The sequence below is a fragment of the Leiobunum rupestre genome, chromosome 11 (assembly GCF_980474605.1).
Source record: "Leiobunum rupestre chromosome 11, qqLeiRupe1.1.hap1, whole genome shotgun sequence".
NCBI classification, from domain to species: Eukaryota; Metazoa; Arthropoda; class Arachnida; order Opiliones; family Sclerosomatidae; genus Leiobunum; species Leiobunum rupestre.
The window spans coordinates 18,617,089-18,636,976 of NC_143394.1; the positions used below are offsets into that span (position 1 = coordinate 18,617,089).

Sequence of the window (19,888 nt, forward strand, 5' to 3'; positions counted from 1 at the left end):
ATGATTGCCATGTCTCCGTTTTGGACCGCGGTTTTCACCCCTTGTAGAGTTGTATCATATCTGCCTGTGTTTAGGGCATGAAAAAGTCTTGGCCTAACTGGTTGACCACGAACACAGGAGAACAGAATATGCTCCACTGTCTGGACCTCCTGAGTGTTACAACTAGTACAAGCATTCGACTGCTTTAAGTTGATAAGGTATAGTCTTTCATTGGTAGGTAAGCGATCACAGTTCAGTCTGGCCAGGAGAGAGTCCTTCCAACGGGGAAGCCTCAAGGCTGACAAAATGTCACGCGATGGAACTGGTTTGTAACAAACTCTATCCGTACTTTTTAGAAAGAGGTGCCACGCTGTGGTCCAGTTGTTTGACACTAACTGCAAACATCTAGTTTTCAGGCAATTTTTCGAATTTGGAAGAAACTCACTGATAAAGGGGGGACAAGAAACGAGAGAAACATCAGCACATTTGTCGGCCACCACATTTCCCGGCACTCCCACGTGAGCAGGACACCATAACAAAGTGATGCTGCCCTGATAATTGTCGCATAATGTTCTAAAGGTCAAGACTTGGAATTCCAAACTGAAGCTGGAGAACATGGAGAGAGCAGACTTGGAGTCTGAACAGACAATAATATCTCCAAGGCTGTGAGTATGAGCGTATCGTAATGCCTGAATTATTGCAAACATTTCCACCGTAGTGATGGGATGACCCGGATCCACCAATGACCGATGCTCAATCCCATGTTCCGGGATACAAAAACCTGCACCCGCGCAACCAAGATCCTCCCTGACTGAACCATCGGTATATATAATCGTGTGAGTAGCCTGAATTTTGTCTAGTTCTGAGAAAAACATCTGATAAAGTTCTACATCTGACAGGTTTCTCTTGGAGAGCCGTAACCAATTACAATTGATGGTAGCTTTTACTGGCTGCCAAGGAGGGATCAGAGAAATAGGAGTGTCCTGGTACAAAGTAAGATACCAATCAATATTAAGTTGCTCTAGGTGCCTCCAGTATTTTAGAAGTGGAGGGGTTTTATGCGATAGCCATTTTCCTTCATGTGGCTGCAATGCTGCCAGACTAGTTTGGGCTTGCACCCTATAATAAGTCGGAGCATCAGAAGCAGCCCCTAATGTTAGGTATTGTACACCTAGTAGATCTCTTCGGAGGGTAAGTGGCATAACGGCAGCTTCCGCCTCCATCATTTCTATTCGGGTAGACTTTGGGACTCCAAGAATTGCCCTAAGCGCTGCATTTTGGACTCTGTCTAACTTGTCAAGGTGTGTTTTAGCCGCCGTATTGTATATCATACAAGAGTAATCCAGTCGGGACCGGATGAATTGTGTATATAATACCTTCAGAGCACGTCTAGAGGCTCCCCAATAGGTAGAGGAAACACATCTCAGTAAATTCAAACGTTTCATGGAGGACGCATGAAGGGAATCGATATGTGCGCGCCAGGTCAATTTGGAATCGATGGTGACTCCAAGATAGACATACGTCTCCACCCTCTCTAAACGTGACTGACCCAAAGTATCGTCGAGAAATTCTGTATTCCGCTTGTTGTGGATCACCATATATTTACATTTGGCCGGCTGAAAAGTGAGTCCCCATTCAGTGCTATACTCTTCCATATTATTTAGGGCCACTTGAAGATGTTCTTGTAAAATCTGGGCATGTCGCCTAGAAGCCCAGATAGCCAAATCATCAGCGTGTTCCCCGTGTAGAACTCCGACTGGACAAAACATGTTAAGGTTTAGGTTTCCAACAACACAATAGATGGCACCAGAACGATTTGATTAAGTTCATTTCCTAGGCCTAACCTAGGAATATAATACTGCGTATTTCCATCCTATTAGGCCTAACTCTCCAACTCAATAAATACTGTCCCACGAAACGGTAGGTCCTGGATGGTCCTGGAAGGCGGATTTGGATCTCTATTTATTCTACCTCATTGGTAGCGACTAGCGCGGCGCGAGAGTTTTTCTCGTGAGTTTTCCCGCTTTAAGACACGCCCATTTCTACGAGCTTCATCACGGCCGTAAAAATCTTCCTTAGACATTCCAAGTGTATTCCTATATAGTTTCCTGATATTACTATTATTATTTAATAATAAAGCTTAGTTCCCCAATGTTTAAAGGAAAAGTCCAGGTTTGGTAAAACTTGGGTCTATTTGAAAGATCATGTTTAAATAAACTCAAAAATATCAGTCGTAAAATTGTATCTTTTTTTAATGACGAGAAATTAATTTTTAAACGAGCCAAATTTACCCGCCAAGCGATCTGCCGTTTTTTGTTTCGGGGTGACGTTTTAGGACTTTAATCACGCGCTTTAATACACCCTTTTATTGACTGGTGTAACTCTATTCCGGCAATCGGTGCCAATGCCCAAACCAAACATTTCTTGACTGTATTAATGAAAATTCTCTTACTCAATTTGTTTTGTCTCCCACTAGAAATGGCGGCGCAATGTGTCGCGACAATATTCTCGACCTGATTTTATCATCAGACCCCGACCTTGTTTCTCATGTTAAAACCCTTCCCCCTCTTGGCTCTAGTGATCATTCGGTACTTAGTTTTTCCATTGCCCTAGCTTGCGATTCCCCCGTTTTCCGCCCCAAGCCTAATTTCTTCAAAGGCGATTACTTGTCGCTAAATGCTTTTTTCTCAGAAATAGACTGGTCTCTCCTGATTTCTAGTGATTCTATAACTGACTCTTGGGCCTCTTTTCACTCTATTGTCCAGGCTGCCATCTCCTCTTTTATCCCTGTCACCCATCCTAAACGCAGATCCATTCTCCCACGTCGTACCGCCCTGAGCCGTAAGACTAAAGCCCAAGCGTGGCATCGTTTATCCTTATCGAAAAAACGTTCAGCTACCCTGCCCATTATCTCACGTCATCTAGACGCGTATCGCAAAGCCCGCAATGGCCACTCTAATCATTTGCGCAAACTAAGGCGGAAGTCTGAAGCGGCTCTCTCTAATCTCATCGCGGTAAACCCAAAATCGTTTTACTCTCATATTAACAAATTCCGTGTGATGCGCCTAAAACTTTTTGAAATTCAGAAACCTAACGGTACGTTTACAGTTACTCCTAAAGAGGCTGCCAATGTATTCAACAATTATTTTGCTACTGCCGTCCATCCTCAACCGTTCATTGCTAGCTCCCCTCCCATCCCCCCACCGGCTACTTTCGATAGATTTAGCTGTGAACCAACAGATATTATTTTCTTACTCGGCAAACTTAAAATTGACAAATCCCCTGGCTCTGATGGTATTCATTCACTTCTTCTTCGTAATTGCGTTCAGTCTCTCGCTTTTCCCCTCTACTTGCTTATCTCCTTTTCCTTTTCTAGTTGTACCCTTCCTCCTTCCTGGAAGGAAGCCAATGTCACGCCTATTCATAAAAAGGGTTCCCGTTCCCTCGCCCAAAACTTTCGTCCTATTAGTGTATTAAACCAGGTACCTAAATTACAGGAATACCTTGTCTTTGATCAGCTTAGTCTTTTTCTTCACTCCACCAACTTCTTTGCTAATGCTCAACATGGTTTTCTCCCGAAGCGCTCCTGCCTATCTAATCTCATTTCCGCTACTAATCACTGGTCAATTTGGCTTGATCAGGGCTTTAGCGTTGATGTGATTTTTCTCGACTTCGCTAAAGCCTTTGATTCCCTCCCCCACGCTGCCATCCTCTCTGCTCTGCGTGATGCTGGAGTTTGTGGCGATGCGCTTGCTTGGATCACAAACTATCTATCCAACCGCCGACAACGCGTTGTGATTCATGGTGAGGAGTCAGATTGGTCGGCTATTCACTCGGGGGTTCCCCAGGGCTCAATTCTTGGACCCCTGCTTTTTAATGTACTAATAAACTCTCTCCCTCAAGCTGTTCGCGAGGCTTTCGTTGCCCTTTTCGCTGACGACACTAAATTGTATATGTGTATTAAAACTTCCGCTGATTGCCTCAAACTGCAATCAGATCTTGATGCTGTTGTCTCTTGGGCTACCTCCAAGGGTCTCTCCTTCAATACTGACAAATGCTCCGTTTTACACCTTGGTAAATCTAACCCAAATATTGTCTACAGCATTAATGGTGCCCCAATTAAAACCACGCTCTCAGAGCGTGATCTTGGTGTAATGGTTGATCCCTCGTTGCGTTTTTCTAATCAAGTTAACAAAGTGTCTAAAAAAAATTCGTTCTACCACTGGTGTAATCCGTCGTAACCTACTCTTTCGCTCCCCCAAAACTATCCAGACTCTCTATAACTCCCTGGTACTTCCCCACTTGGATTTCTGCTCCCCAGTCTGGAAACCCCACCTTCAATCAGACATACTTGCCCTCCAGAAAGCCCAAAATTATTTTACTAAACTCTCCCACAAAATTTCTCGTCTCCCTGCCACCACTCGCGTGCGTTTGCTTCGTATCGACCCTGTTCACCTGCGTCATCGTATTAACAATCTCTGCTTGCTCCACGACTTTTTCTACAACAACTTATTGCTAAACTTTTCTGATTTCTTTTCCGTTAACCTCACTCGTACCCGCGGTCACACCCTAAAGCTAGCCAAGCCTAGAGTCTCTTCCTCTCAACGACAAAATCATTTTTCTTGTGGGGTCATAAATGATTGGAACTCTTTACCCAATGATATCGTATCAATACCTAATAGACACACATTTCGTCGCCAAGTCTCTGACCATTTACGTAAAATATTCACCCCCTAAATTTGTTATATGAATTTTAATTTAGTCTATACAATTTGATCCTATAATCTCTAATATTAAATGTGTTTTCCTATGTTTTTCATTACATTTTGTCCTTAGTCAATGCTTCATAATTGAAATGTTTATAACTTTTTTTTAACTATTTCCATAAAAGTTCTCCCCTAAATTTGTTATATGGTTTAAATTTTGTCTATTTTCTCTTTATACTAGCTTATTCTTAATCGCACAATTTACCATTACTATTTAATTGTTATATTCATTGCTTCTCATTTGAATTAATTATAACTTTTTTTTTCTCGTTATTGTTTTTTTTTTGTTCCACCTTTACTCTGTAATCTGTTTTTGATGCTCAACAAGAAGCCCTACTGGTGGCTTATTGAGCAGATTTAAATAAATAAATAAATAAATATAAATATAACAGGCTTTAAAAACGCTCTGTTCCCCGCGCGCGCTTGCTCCGCGTGCGGTCTGCGGAGGGAAAGCGAAAGAAAATGGCAGCTCGCTTGGCGGTAAATTTCGCTCGTTTAAAAATTAATTTCTCGTCATTAAAAAAAGATACAATTTTACGACTGATATATTTTAGTATATTTAAACATGATCTTTCAAATAGACCCAAGTTTTACCCAACCTGGACTTTTCCTTTAAGTATTTTTAACTTTTTCGCGGTCTAACCGTTTTTGTAAGGCGAATCGCATGATTTCGCATCAGCTGATATAAGCCGAGTTTATTAAGCTGATTCATCTAATCATCTTTAGTTGTTTTAGCGTCGCCTGAAAGGCAAATTCTCCTAGATAATAGAATCTCTCTTTTAAAATAGGAGGATTTAACTAGGGATCAGTTTGGAGATTATTTTTTTTTACCTTGCCAGTATAACCTTGGATAAATTATGACGTTTTAGTAGTGGTAATAATATTATTAACTAGCAACAAATTTGTAACACTTACCAAGATTTAATTTATCAAGTGAACATAAAAGCTTGTCACACCAAAAGGGCGTTGCCATTTTCTGGCAATAGTCGCGATATGCCTTTTGGGGTGGGGTTCACCAATTTTTCATTTCCCCAACTACTCATTTCTGCAACTAAGCATTTCCCCAACCGAGCATTTCGCCAACCAATTTTTTTACGGAGTTGGCGTAATGAGCAGTTGGGGAAATGAGTCGCCCATTTCCCTAACTCGCAAACCCTAAGCATTTCTCGAACCGAGCATTTCGCCAACCAATTTTTTCACGAAGTTGGCGTAATGAGCAGTTGGGGAAATGAGTCGCCCATTTCCCTAACTCGCAAACCCTAAGCATTTCTCGAACCGAGCATTTCGCCAACCAATTTTTTCACGAAGTTGGCGTAATGAGCAGTTGGGGAAATTAGTCGCCCATTTCCCCAACTCCCCAGTTCTCATCATTTCCCCAACTCCCCAGTTCTCAATTCTAGTAGGAAGTGGCAGAGGTAAAACAACTACAGGGTTAATCGATAACGTATCATTTTCGCACGGTGTTTTCGAAAACATATAGTTATAATAATAGTAATAATAATAATAATAATAATAATAATAAATGAGCTTTATTGGATATTCCTACTAACGAGGAGACTACCCGAGGTGATTATCACCGATTTTGCTCAAACTAGGTGGGTATGTAGACCTTATGGTAACATGAAATTTCACCAGGGAAAAAGTTGCAATGGGCATTAGTTTTGCCATGGCAACCGATAATGTTTTTGACAACACAGTATTTTCCCCATTGAAAATAACATGGGAATCTGAGCCCTTCTGAAACATTTTCAAAAAAATAAAAATTTCAAAACCAAAAAAAAAGAATCAATATTGACCAAATGAAATGAATTTTATGATATTTTGATGAATTTTGGTCAATTTGATAAAAATATGTAAAAATTGATCAGAATCGGTAAAAATGAAGAAAAGCGAAATATAAAGATAAAACAAGCTGTATTTGCCAACTAATCACCAAATCAACGAAAATAAACGAATTTAATCAAAATTAATAAAATGGAATTTAGTTGTTTGAATTTGATTAAAATTAATAATTTTAATAAAAATTGGTAAAAATTCATTAAACATGATTAATTGCCTAAAATCGGGTATAACTTGATAAAACCGATATAGTTTATAAAATTTTTGCAAGGCCCTGAACGGATTTAAATGAACCGAAGCTATAAGACCGCTATATATTTCATAATAAGTACACTGAGAGAAAAAACTGTAGAATTTACAGAAATATTTTACAGCACCCGTTCTGTATTTTTTTAATACAGTACTGTACTGTTTAAATTACTATATTCAAGAAATATTTACAGTATAAATTACAGGACGTTTTTAGGTATTTAAAATGCAGGGGCTTAATGTAGTATTTATCGTTGAATAGTAATATATACATACATTTTCAGTATATATTACAATTTGTTTTACAGTATAAATTACAGGATGTTTTTAGGTATTTAAAATACAGGGGCTTCATGTAGTATTTATCGTTGAATTGTAATATATAAATACATTTTCAGTATATATTACAATTTGTTTTACAGTATAAATTACAGGATGTTTTTAGGTATTTAAAATACAGGGGCTTCATGTAGTATTTATCGTTGAATTGTAATATATAAATACATTTTCAGTACATATTACTATTTGTTTATAGTAAAAATTAGAGGTTTGTTTCAGATATTTGTAATAAAGGCCAGACATGTAGTTTCTATGGTAGAAATGTTATATATGTACATATTTGCTCAATACATATTACTATGTATTTACAGTAAAAAATGAAGACGTTTAAAGGTATTTAAAATACAGTTAGTACCTGTAGTTATTGTGGTCGAAGTTGAATTGATACCAAACAGTAATAATCCATAAAAATTCATTATTTGTTGTAAATCAACTAATATGAAGAAAATATTTTTAGTGACATCTCGTAAAAGCACCAATGGAGTCATATTTTTAATTACCCATCAAAGGAAAACAAATTAATGTTTATACATTTAAATGCAAATTCATCGCGTTAGTGTTTGTGGTTTAATACGTGTCTGGATTCCGAGCCAAGGAGTTGCTATACTATGTTGTGCACGTGTTTATGTCTCTTGCTTTGGACTCTAGTTCTGCCGGAGCTTATTGGTATATATTTATCAAATGTGTTGAATATTTTTTTACAATTAAAGTACCTTATTGGTTAAAAATTAATTACGGAAATGTTTAGTGAACATTAAATTATTTTAAAAAAGGGTAGTAAGAACAAATCAAATATATAATATTTCCTGGCTATATTCACGCAGTTTTTAAATGTAATTAGAAATTTTAATTATTATTTCAGTTGTATACAATACAATGATTCTGGTTGAAAATTTTACTATTAGATATTTGTATAAATTACAGGAATCTCAAGTAAAAGATATTTACGAAACTTTCTGTAAAAAATACAGAACATTCCTGGCTACTGTGCGTCCAGGAGTTCCATGTAATTTCTACCCAATATTTTTCTCTCAGTGTACATGTTTCCATATGGGATCTTCCTTTAATCGACATTTCGACATTTTCAACTTTCGCGCCTTCATAGCTTTAGTCGAATAAGGATAACCACAATCCCTTTATGAAATTTTTGGTGGGAACTGTAGAGCGTTGTATTCCGATAGATTTTCATGTCGCTACATTAAGGACACTTTTGGCAATAATAAATTATAGACTGTGGTTCAATTACTTCTGGTACAACTGAAAACAATTTATTTAATCAAAACCAGAATGTTTAAATAAGAAATGAAATTACTATTTTTTAAATAATCATTATAACTAATGAAACATTAAAACGATAACTAATATACAAATATTAAACTACCACAATTGATCTGACTGCGCGAACACTAAAAAACTAGAACTTCTTTCACAATAAGTTATAATAAAAAAATAAGAATGTACAGCCGCGGCCGGTTTTGTGGTTCAAAGTCGATCGGCTGGCCGTTTTATGTTTTTTTTTCCTCGCCATTAGCGAGTGACCTTTTCATGGCGATACTACTGCTCTGGAGCAAGGTGACACGTTTAGCTGAATAACGAAAAAAAGCGGTATTCTTTTCACGCACTCAAGTTTTATTTTGAGGTAAATTACCAAATTATATTCGTATTATCAGAGATCCGAGAGTAAAAGAGATGCGAAAACCCGCTATTATATATCAGTGGCGTAGCTAGAAATTCTTCAAGTGGGGGGGGGGCAAGTATATGAATATTAAGAGGGTCCGAGAAGGGGGTGGAAATGTAGTACAGTCAAAGTTAGGCCCAAGGTTGACATGGAAAACCCGCCCTTGTCTAAGCCACTGATTTTCCAAATTTTTCCATTTAACGTTTTTTTTTTAATAGACGTCTATGTACTCAAGAGGGAAAGCTTAAAAAGTACCTGTATTTGCCACCAGAGCGCATTCTTCAAGAAATTACTCTTACCGTCATCTCTACACTTTATATTTACCCTGATGTTGTTTAATCCCCCGCCGCAAGAGCGGCGCCACTATACGGAAGGAAAACGACGCTTTCGCATCTGAATTACTGTTGCATCTCTGATTACATGTAGAATTTTATAATGGTACAGTCCCGGACAAAAGTTCCGGGTCGTTTAGTTTTTGTTGCCATTTTTGTGTAGTTCGAGCGAGAAATTTCAGTGATAGCATTTTGTAAATAACAACATCGTGAGCATACAAATCTTTAAATATATTTGCGGTAACGAATATTGCGCCTAAATGAAACCGGAAGTGGTCACACCCCTCGAAGTCAACTTCTCATAACTCCCCAGGAACGTTTCTACAAGGGTTGCAGTCAAGGTTCGTAAATCGTGCAGGCTCTAAGGGTTGCAGTATATGCACCTTGTTGCACTGAATCCAAATATCTTTACAGATTTAAAATCGCTGAAGAATCTCAAAAGATATTAAATAAACAATTCAGCTTTAAACATGTTGTGGTAGTGAACAGTATTGTTTTACCCGTATTAACTTTTGCTACAATGTTCACTCCATAAATAACATTAGGGTTAAATTTTAGTTTAAAAGCTGAATTGTTTGTTTAATATCTTTTTATATACTTCAGCGATTTTTAATCTGTAAATATATTTGGATTCAGTGCAACAAGGCGCGTATAATGCAACACTTGTAGAACCGTTCCTGGGGAGTTATGAGAAGTTGACTTCGAGGGGTGTGCCCACTTCCGGTTTAATTTTGGCGCAATATTCGTTACCGCAAATATATTTAAAGATTTGCATGCTCACGATGTTGTTCTTTTCAAAAAGCTATCACTGAAATTTCTAGTTCGAACTATACAAAAAAAGCAACAAAAACTAAACGGCCCAGAACTTTTGTCCGGGACTGTACATTAATTTAATGGTTTTCAGTGTGTAAACATTTATGATACACCGCAGAGTTAAATGATAGTGACGACATAAAAAATATATACCAATTATTTATATATTATATTAGCGATACAGTATTTTATTTTCGATTGTATTTTAAATTGTCCGTTTAAATTTGGAAGAAATTTCAACCAATATTGGACGACTTTCCATTTCAATTTGGAAGACATTTCAACCAAAAATGTACGAATTGCCACTTAAATTTGGAAGATAGTTGAGACAAAATTAACGACTTTCCATTTTATTTTAGACGAGATTTCAAACAAAATTAGATGACCTTCCGTTTCTATTTGGAAGAATTTACAACCTAAATTGGATGACTTTGCTTTTAAATGTGGAGGACATTTCAAACAAAAATGTACGAATTGCCGCTTAAATTTGGAAGATAGTTCAGACAAAATCGGACGACTTTCCATTTTCTTTTGGGCGGGATTTCAAACAAAAATAGATGACTTTCCGTTTAAATGTGGAAGAATTTTCAACCGAAATTGGGCGTTTTTTCGTTTAAACTTGGAAGAAATTTTAACCATAATTTGACGAAATTTCGTTCATAAATTATTTAATTGTCCAACAAAATTGGACAACTATCAACGTAATCTTACGGATTTTCTACCACAATTTCATGTACGTGTGTACAAAATTGGTCAGATATTGGTCCAAAAGAGGACTAAATTTCGTCCAATAGTGTTTCGGATAGTAGTTCAATTAAGGGCTGTTATTCATCCAAAAATTGGGCTTGGTTTTTCTTTATATTTACATATACAATTTTGGATTGTTAAAAAACCGTACATAAATGTAAAGAAAAGGGTGCATTCTCAGAGTCAGCGATTTGTATTCTTTTCAGTCCAATTTTGGTCATTTTTTTCTAAGAGTGTATACTTCTGCTATGGAGTAGTATCGCTGTGTAGCTTTGAGCTATGGCCGCTATTTTTAGGGCAGTTTTTTTATCTACTTGTATAGGAAAAAGTGTGGATGACGTTGACATACGTCATGCCAATATTACTATATAATTATTAAATTAGTCCCTCACTGTCCCTGTATAAAATTCGTAGAGGTCGGGGATGGTTAACTTTTATTCAATAGATAAAGCTCTCAAAATTATTCGTAAAACGTTTTGATCAAGTAATTTATATTTCAATATTATCCGATTAATTTTTTGATAAATTTGTAAAATTAATCGTAAAAACGACGTTTTTTTCGATAAAAAGCTCAAATTTTACGAATAATACATGTTTTTTAATCATTTTCCGAAATATTAACCGGTAAATTTCTTTGTTTACTTCTTTTTCCCGAAAAAAATCAATTTAAACATGGATAATGATTAACCGTCCCCGACCTCTAAAAATTCGTCAGTCACTCACAAAAGTTGATAACCAAATCATGAAATATTTAAACAAAAGAAAGAAAAAGTACTTACAAATTAGCAAAGTATGTTTAAGCCACAAAAAACGACTAAACGAAAGAGGGTTATACGCACTCATTATAATGCAGCCATTTGAGCTGCCATAAATGGAAGAAAAATAAGAAAAGCTACCGTTGCGGTGCGCGATACACGCTTGCGCCGGCTCTATGGAGACAATGGTTTCCATCGTGAGCCCGGGGCACCCAATGACGGGATACAAAGATAGAAAACCGTGATTACTCTCCACTAATTGAACTATACATGTACCATCAGGGCTGGATTAACCATTTAAAGAGATAAGGAATTGCTTAGGGCAACATGAGAATTGGGGGCATCAAAAATGTTTCTTCTAAACACAATTCCTAAACTTACATAGTAAAACTTAAAGAAAATAGAGGGAATTTCCGACGGAATTTCTGCTCTCAAACATTTGCAATACTGCCTTCGAGGTTGTGGTCATTTTACATTGAGCTTGAAACACTAGGTAAGGTGTCAAGACCTTAAGTACATTAATTAAAATATCCATACTGAATAGTATCACGGTTAATATATGTGAAGTAAAAGAATAAAGTTTACGAAGAACCCGTGAGTTAAAGATAAAAATAATGAAATTTTTACGTTTTTGACTAGTCTCGAAATGTCGCGATTAAATCTGCGACGCCTTTTAACCAATCACAATGGTGGAAATTCAAACTATCCAATCGCTAGTGACGTAAATTTTTCGCGAGTGATGTAAATTTCTGTCGCTTAGCTCGCCAAAAGTATCACAATACAGCCAAGCAGGATAGGAAGGGAGGCGAAGTAGGAGGGATGAACGCGCCAGCATCCTTGTAAGAAGTTTAGCGCGCGCTCGGCGGGAAAATTTCGGAAAAATGCCGGCAACACTTAGCGTAGCGGCCGCAATCTTGCCGCCATTTTTCCGAAATTTTCCCGCCGAGCGCGCGCTGAACTTCTTACAAGGATGCTAGCGCCTTCATCCCTCCTACTTCGCCTCCCTTCCTATCCTCCTTGATACAGCGGAACCATTGCGTCAGTATATCGTTTTTGGTAGCAGACGATTCCTTTAATTTATAGAAAGAATAACATAAATAATAGTGACAGGATTGGCAACTTCATAGACAAAATGGATTTAAGACGTAGCCTTCGAATGATATTGCAAAATAAACTTGGCAGTACGAGAAGGCTGCGTCAGAATTGAGATTCATTAATTTTTTTATGAGACGGTTTCGAAACTGAAAATAGAAAGGGTGCGTCAAATTTCAATGCGTTGTTTTTAATAACTAACGATATTTTAGCAAAGGATCCTTTCAACGTGTTAGATTTTAGAAAGCGAGCTTTATAATCAACATGTTTAAATTATTTTAACTGTGTTTTTAAGACTGGCAAAATAAATGCTGCTTTCCAAATTCTGTTAGATAATTTGAAGACCGGATATGGTTTGTGTAAAACCAAATGAGTAGAAATCTTCTAACGATGTTTTGTACTCAGGCATTATAAGCCACAAAGGATGGCACTCCGAAGAGCTCAGGAGACGTGTCTCTACTTTGGTAATACGATTCCGTAAGTCGTAATCTTTGAATATCGAGATAGTCAAACCAATTTTACCTTACATGGAGTACCGAGGAAAAAAGAGTCTTCATTACGGAAGAATTAGATTACTAGGTAAAGGTATACGCGTTGCCGATGAATAACACGCCGCAAAAAGTCAGAATGCCTAGCAGACGAATTGTTAATTGAAATTTCTGAATATTATTTTTATTAAATTACGAGAAACACAGTTGATGGGACTAATTGTAAGAAAATGGTAGTGGTGTTGGTTCGGTTTCGAAAATCTGATATTTATACCCACTCTACAACATGCTCTAAGGAGGAATGTCAGGCGAAAAAAACTTCCAGTATTTATAGTGGCTGGAGCAGAGATGGAAATAATTATGTATTCTTGCTAAAATGAGCATATTTCGGGGAAGTTTAAGTTGTTTGCTAGTATTTCTAGTTCATTTCAACACGAGCGGATAAATCTGCGATGCAAACTCCTCTATGTTTGGCATGCAGAGTACAGTTGGAAACGAGATGCGTCGGAAAACTTGTTATGTGTTAGTGCTCGAAACTAAACCGTTGTTTACGTCTTGTCAATGGTTTTAAATTACCTTTTCTATAGAGGGAAAACTTGTCAACTTTTTTTTATTATTTTTCAAATATAAATTACTTAAATTAACACAAAATATCTTATTATTATTATTAGGCTTACAACTAATAAAACGTTGTTAGTAATTGAACAGCTACGTTTCACTGTATTCAACCTTAGAGCAAGCAGAACACTCTGCTCAAATTAACTAGTGAGCCCCAGATTTCGATTAATGTTAGTAGTCAGAGCATTTATTTTAGTGCCTTATGTCTAACCCTGGTGGCATGATGGTAACGAAATTAGTCTTCCCGTGCAAAAAGAACAAGAGAAACGAACTAACAGATGATAAAGCACATTCGTCTGAGCAGAGTGTTCTGCTTGCTCTAAGGTTGAATACAGTGTAACGTAACTGTTCAATTACTAACAACGTTTTATTAGTTGTAAGCCTAATACACAGGGATAAATATTAAGATATTTTGTGTTAATTTAAGTAATTTATAAACGAAAAATAATAACGAAAGTTTGAAAAGTTTTCCCACTATAGAAAAGGTAATTTAAAACTATTGACAAGACGTAAACATGGAGGGAGGATAAGGAGAGACGACTCTGCCTTTGAGCTATGTAAAGAAGGAGATGCTAACGCCACCTGGCCGTCATCCGTTACAAAAGTGATATATCACATAGCAAAGCGCGGGAAATTTAAACTTATTTAATATAAGAATGCAGAGATGGTTTTAAAAATTAGTTAATTTTATTGAATATATATGAAAATGATTTATACATGCTTAAGTTTCATAATTTTTTTGGCTCCGGAGTCTTTTTTGGTTTTTGGAGAGCAATTTTGTTTAGCTTTCAGTTTTTTTATCTTGAATTAATTTAGTATTGATAAGGGTTATTTTGAATACATTTCTTGGATTAAATCTAGGTCTTTTCTAAGTGGGTTCTGCCTCAATGCTCGTGTTTTCCTGGCCACTGGCGTTAAATTAATGACTGAACCTGGTATAATTAATTACATTATTGACTAAAACTAATATTAAATACTATTCAAATATCCTGTATAATATTTTTCCACTATCTAAAGAAAGTCGTCGTCTTTCGTTAATTTTAGGTTTTCTAGATTTCACTGGGGTTAGGTATACTGTATTATCTGTTGAATGTGTTTTTCATTAATGATTATTATGTGATAATATTTAAAGAATTTAATATTTTGTTACCACTATATCGCATTTCTATAGTTTTATTTTCATAAGCCTTATCTTGTGGAATCTGTGCAAAAGAAATTAAGAACACCAACTATATGTTAGTCTATAATGTATTTCTAATTAAGCATTATAGCACATACCACCTACCAGTTTGATGGGTGGGCTTGTAGAGGTATGATTTTTGGCCAGTGAAATTAAATTAGCCTCCGCTTCTTCATTTACATCAAATCTTTTGGGAATGACATTCCACAATAATCTAGGTCTGGAAGAATAATATATATGCTGTAGGATATTCTTCGGATAAGTTGTTGACTGTACTTAACTACCTAAAGAAATTTATGTATTTCGGGTACATAGCATTAATCAAATAATTTTATTACCTAGGCGTTAATGTGAGGTACTGGTTCTTCTGGAAATGGGCGCTACAAACTTAGAATTTTTTCTTAAACATATTTATTCCAGATTTTCCAACCAATCTTTACATCTACAACCAAGGCTTAAGTTAAGAAATGAAAATAAATATGGTTCTAACATATTTTTATTCACCTTTTTTCATCTTTAGGGAAGTTGACAAAAAATATACCTTTCGCGATTGTTCTCTGAGAATTAGGACAATTTAAAAAGCAACAACCTGAACCACCATAATTACGGCGATTTGATTTTTGACTATTATCGGCCATTACGAGAAATGTAGCCGGGCCCGCGCGCCACGATATTTATTTTAGTAACGTATGACAGCCAGAGGCACTACAGTCAGCAGGCAACCAGGCACTTTACATATAAACGGCTGAGTCGTCTCTCATTATCCTTCCTCCATGACGTAAACAACGGTTTAGTTTCGACCACTAACACATAACAAGTTTTCCGACGCATCTCGTTTCCAACTGTACTCTGCGTGCCAAACATAGAGGAGTTTGCATCGCAGATTTATCCGCTCGTGTTGAAATGAACTAAAAATACTAGCAAACAACTAAAACTTCCCCGATATATGCTCCTTTAAGTAAGAATACATAATTATTTCCATCTTTGCTCCAGCCACTATAAATACTGGAAGTTTTTTTCGCCTGACATTCCTCCTTAGAGAGCATGTTGTAGAGTGGCGATAAATATCAGATTTTCAAAACCAAAGCCACACCACTACCATTCCCATCAAATGTGTTTCTCGTAATTTAATAAAAATAATTTTCAGAAATTTCAATGTACAATTCGTCTGCTAGCAATTCTGACTTTTTTTTTTAACTTGTTGTTTATAAAGCTCGCTTTCTAAAATATAACACGTTGAAAGGATCCTTTGCTAAAATATCGTTAGTTATTAATAACAACGCATTGAGATTTGACGCACCCTTTCTATTTTGAGTTTCGAAACCATCTCATAAAAAAATTAATGGATCTCAATTCCGACGCAGCCTTCTCGTACTGCCAAGTTTATTTTGCAATATCATTCGAAGGCTACGTCTTAAATCCATTTTGTCTATGAAGTTGCCAATCCTGTCACTATTATTTATGTTATTCTTTCTATAAATTAAAGGAATCGTCTGCTACCAAAAACGATACACTGACGTAACAGCAGAAGACGTAGTCGCAGATTTATCGGATAATAAACGGAAATAATACATCCATCGCAGATTTAATCGTTGAGATCGAGCCTAGTGAAAACGTTTTTGACATGTCTCGTTCCGCTGTATTGACACACTTTTGGCGAGCTAAGCGACAGAAATTTACATCACTCGCGATTGGATAGTTTGAATTTCCACCATTGTGATTGGTTAAAAGGCATCGCAGATTTGATCGAGACATTTCGAGACTAGTCAAAAACGTTTTTAAGCGACACATTTCCGAACTAGTGCCGAATTCTTGACGTTACTCGTATTTTGGACGTGTATAAAAGTTTCGACTAGTCGAAAACTGTTGTATTGAGACACTTTTGGCGAGCTAAGCGACAGAAATTTACATAACTCGCGATTGGGTAGTTTGAATTTCAACTATTGTGATTGGTCGAAGGGCATCGCAGATTTAGTTGCGACATTTCGAGACTAGTCAAAAACGTTTTTAAGCGACACATTTCCGAACAAGTGCCGAATTCTTGACGTGACTCGTATTTTGGACGTGTATAAAAGTTTCGACTAGTCGAAAACTGTTGTATTGTGACACTTTCGGCTCGCGTTAGATTTCTAAACGGGAATTGAGACACCTTTGGCGTACTCGACTACAGTTTTTAACTAGTCAGAAAGTTTTTGACATGTTCAATTTGTCGGAGGAGGGGATAAAGGCGTGACATTTTTTAAGGAGGTAACTAAATTATTTCACGTGACACGTAAACGCCAATAAAGGCTTTGTATAAATTTTGATAAACCAATAGAATGGCGTTTTTCAATAATTATGTTAATAATATTTCTGTCCAATTACCGTTAAAAACGTCTAGTCCAATCACGATGCGTGAAGAAGTTGTCTAGTCGAAATGAATTTTGACATGTCTAAAATTGATTTTGACATGTATAAATTGTGTCGAGTCAAGTAAAAACGTAACTCCTCCCCAGCTACGCCCAAATGAAGCAGCCAATTTCTAATGGTTGAATTTTTAATGAGCTTAAATCGTCATGGTTTTATTGGTGGAAACATTGCAACTTCGATGGTATTCGGTGAATTAAAAGCCAATGAATGGTGAAGGAAAATCACTAGTCAAAAACCTTTGACATGTCGAAAAGTGTTGCTTGTGACACTTTTGGCGTTCCATAATCGCTTTCCAAAAATGGAACAAGTCGTCGAAGTGGGATATTCCACCAGCGTTGTTAAAACCCATATCAAGCCTAGGCTCAAAAGAATCTGCAAAGACTCCAACCTTGTAGATGCGCCAGAAAAGCTCAACCTGAATTTCAACTATTTTTTCCAATAAACTTGCTTATTTTATTTGACAATGCAAATTTATTTTAGAACGTGAGCCTCCGATAATTTCATTAATTTTAAAATTAATTACATTAACAGAACTTGACACTATATTGTAGTTCATTTTAGCTCCTAAGCCTTGGTTGTTCAAACCGGTTTTTACTAAAATAATGGCCGTCGGTTTATCAGACGTAGAGCATACGACGGCATTATCGGCATTTGAGATTCGATGACATCAAATAATGACGTAAAATATTACGTAGGGTACGGATGACGCAATATCTGTGAAACAAACCGTTAATGAAGAAATAGAGCTAGTGGCATACTCATGATAATACGATAAACTTAAAAATCTGAATCTGAATTTCAATTTTTATTAAAAAATACATCTATGAAATATTACGCATAATATTACATAGTATTAAACGGTACTACACTCTGTACAAGGTATTACAAGATAAAGAAAATTCACTTTATTAAAAAATTAGAAGATATACCAAGTTTTATCTGGTAAATCCAAATATTTACATATTCACTAATTTTAAAACCTAATAAGTCCATGGTATAGAAATATTTAAAAATTGAGTCTTTAATGAAAAGGTCTAATGGATAATAATTTTTTTTTAATAAAAAGTTTTTATTATCCATGAGACCTTTTCATTAAAGACTCAATTTTTAAAATATTTACATAGTGTTACACATAATAAAAAAGCATACAATTCACAGAAGATGTACAATAAAAAGAGGTTAATCGCGGTAGAACCATGTCGAAAAGTAAACAAAGATCCAAACGACTCTATCTTGAATAAAGTGGCTCACTCAACAGGCTGAGAAATAAGGAATTTTTTTAAACTGGATTTGTGGCCAGTAGAGCCTAGGTAGTTTAATTAGATAACTGGCCACTGGCCACTTACCATTTTTAACCTTCAAAATCAGGCTTTCACTACCCATAGGGAGTTGGCACTCCATGTTATCTTCCCATAGACGCTAATACAGTCAAAGGGAGCAAGCTGCCGTTTCCCTATAGACCCAACCCGAACAAGCCTACTGAGAGAGACTGTTTATATTTATTTTTGCTAACTGCTAAATTCGCTTCTTCTACACTGTGTGTAGAGTGTAGAGTAGACAGACTCACGACACCCAGTCACCCACCCATACACAATAGGTCTTTCAATAAAAGTTACGTCCCGCCCACCGCGTAAAACCGGAAATAGGTGATTTAATTTCTGTTACACGGCTACCAGATTTTATCGGGTAGTTATACAGCCAACCCTCTTTGAAACAGCCAACCTCAATCCAAGATTTCGCTTTCAACTGTAAGCCTCGGCACACGCGTTAGCGGCGTTACCGTTCTCCGTAGTCCTTCGTTAAGATATTTAACGTTGGGTAAGTTAAAATTTTAATTAAGTGAAATAAATCTAATGTAACTTAATAATTTCTAGTTTTCAGTTAAATAGAGATGAAATGGAGCCACTAGACGGTAAAAAAACCCCAAAACCAGCTCAAATCTCCGAATATATTGAAGGAAAATTCAAAATGAGAAATACTTATCCCATTAGGGGGGCGATTCTGTAAAAAATCGAATGGGAATTCGATCTCGATACCCTATACCATGTCGAAATCGACTTCGACAATTTGCATTGATTTATGCTTATTAGAAATCTTTACCGAATACCATTCGTCGAGATCTCGAAGTTCGAAATCTAGTTTTCGATCGAAAATTGGATTTCGAATATTTACAGAATAGGTCCCTAGAACTCAACGTATTACTTTCACAATCCGGAATGCAACAAGTGTTTCCTTTAACCCACGTAGCTTTTTTAGGCATTTTAGAATAATGAAATCCCGACTTATTATCTATATCTATGATCCCGAATTCCAACTTAGGCCTAACGTTTACAGCGTTAAAAATATTTCCTTATTTCAGGCACCAAACGACCACAAGTGACAAAGACTATACAAAAAGGATACTGTTAGTCCAGGCGCGGAATGTTAATACTCCTTGGCGAGTGATGATCAGGTTTCATTGAAAGGCCTATTGACACAAGGCCAAGCACACAGCATAGAAGCAAAGGCCAAACAATTTTAGGGATTAATATAGTATTTTTTTAATGAACTAAAATCTTGAAGGGAAAAAACTTTGAATTAATTAAGTGGTCACCAGGGCCACTA

The 19,888-nt window shown here is 36.5% G+C and overlaps 1 long non-coding RNA gene across 6 annotated transcripts; it reads left to right on the top strand.

Moving 5' to 3' along the window:
* Positions 1 to 202: 202 nt before the first annotated feature.
* Positions 203 to 19,666, top strand: LOC149921907 (uncharacterized). 6 transcript variants are annotated; one of them, XR_016477238.1, is made up of 6 exons: positions 261 to 304; positions 396 to 497; positions 559 to 644; positions 698 to 815; positions 879 to 972; positions 19,644 to 19,666. It is a non-coding gene; the product is annotated as an uncharacterized LOC149921907 (long non-coding RNA). The 6 variants fall into 6 exon arrangements; XR_016477235.1 differs by lacking the exon at positions 19,644 to 19,666 and adding an exon at positions 9,069 to 9,103 and having other exon boundaries at positions 879 to 1,602; XR_016477237.1 differs by lacking the exon at positions 19,644 to 19,666 and adding an exon at positions 1,362 to 2,017 and having other exon boundaries at positions 879 to 1,280.
* The last annotated feature ends 222 nt before the right edge of the window (positions 19,667 to 19,888 follow it).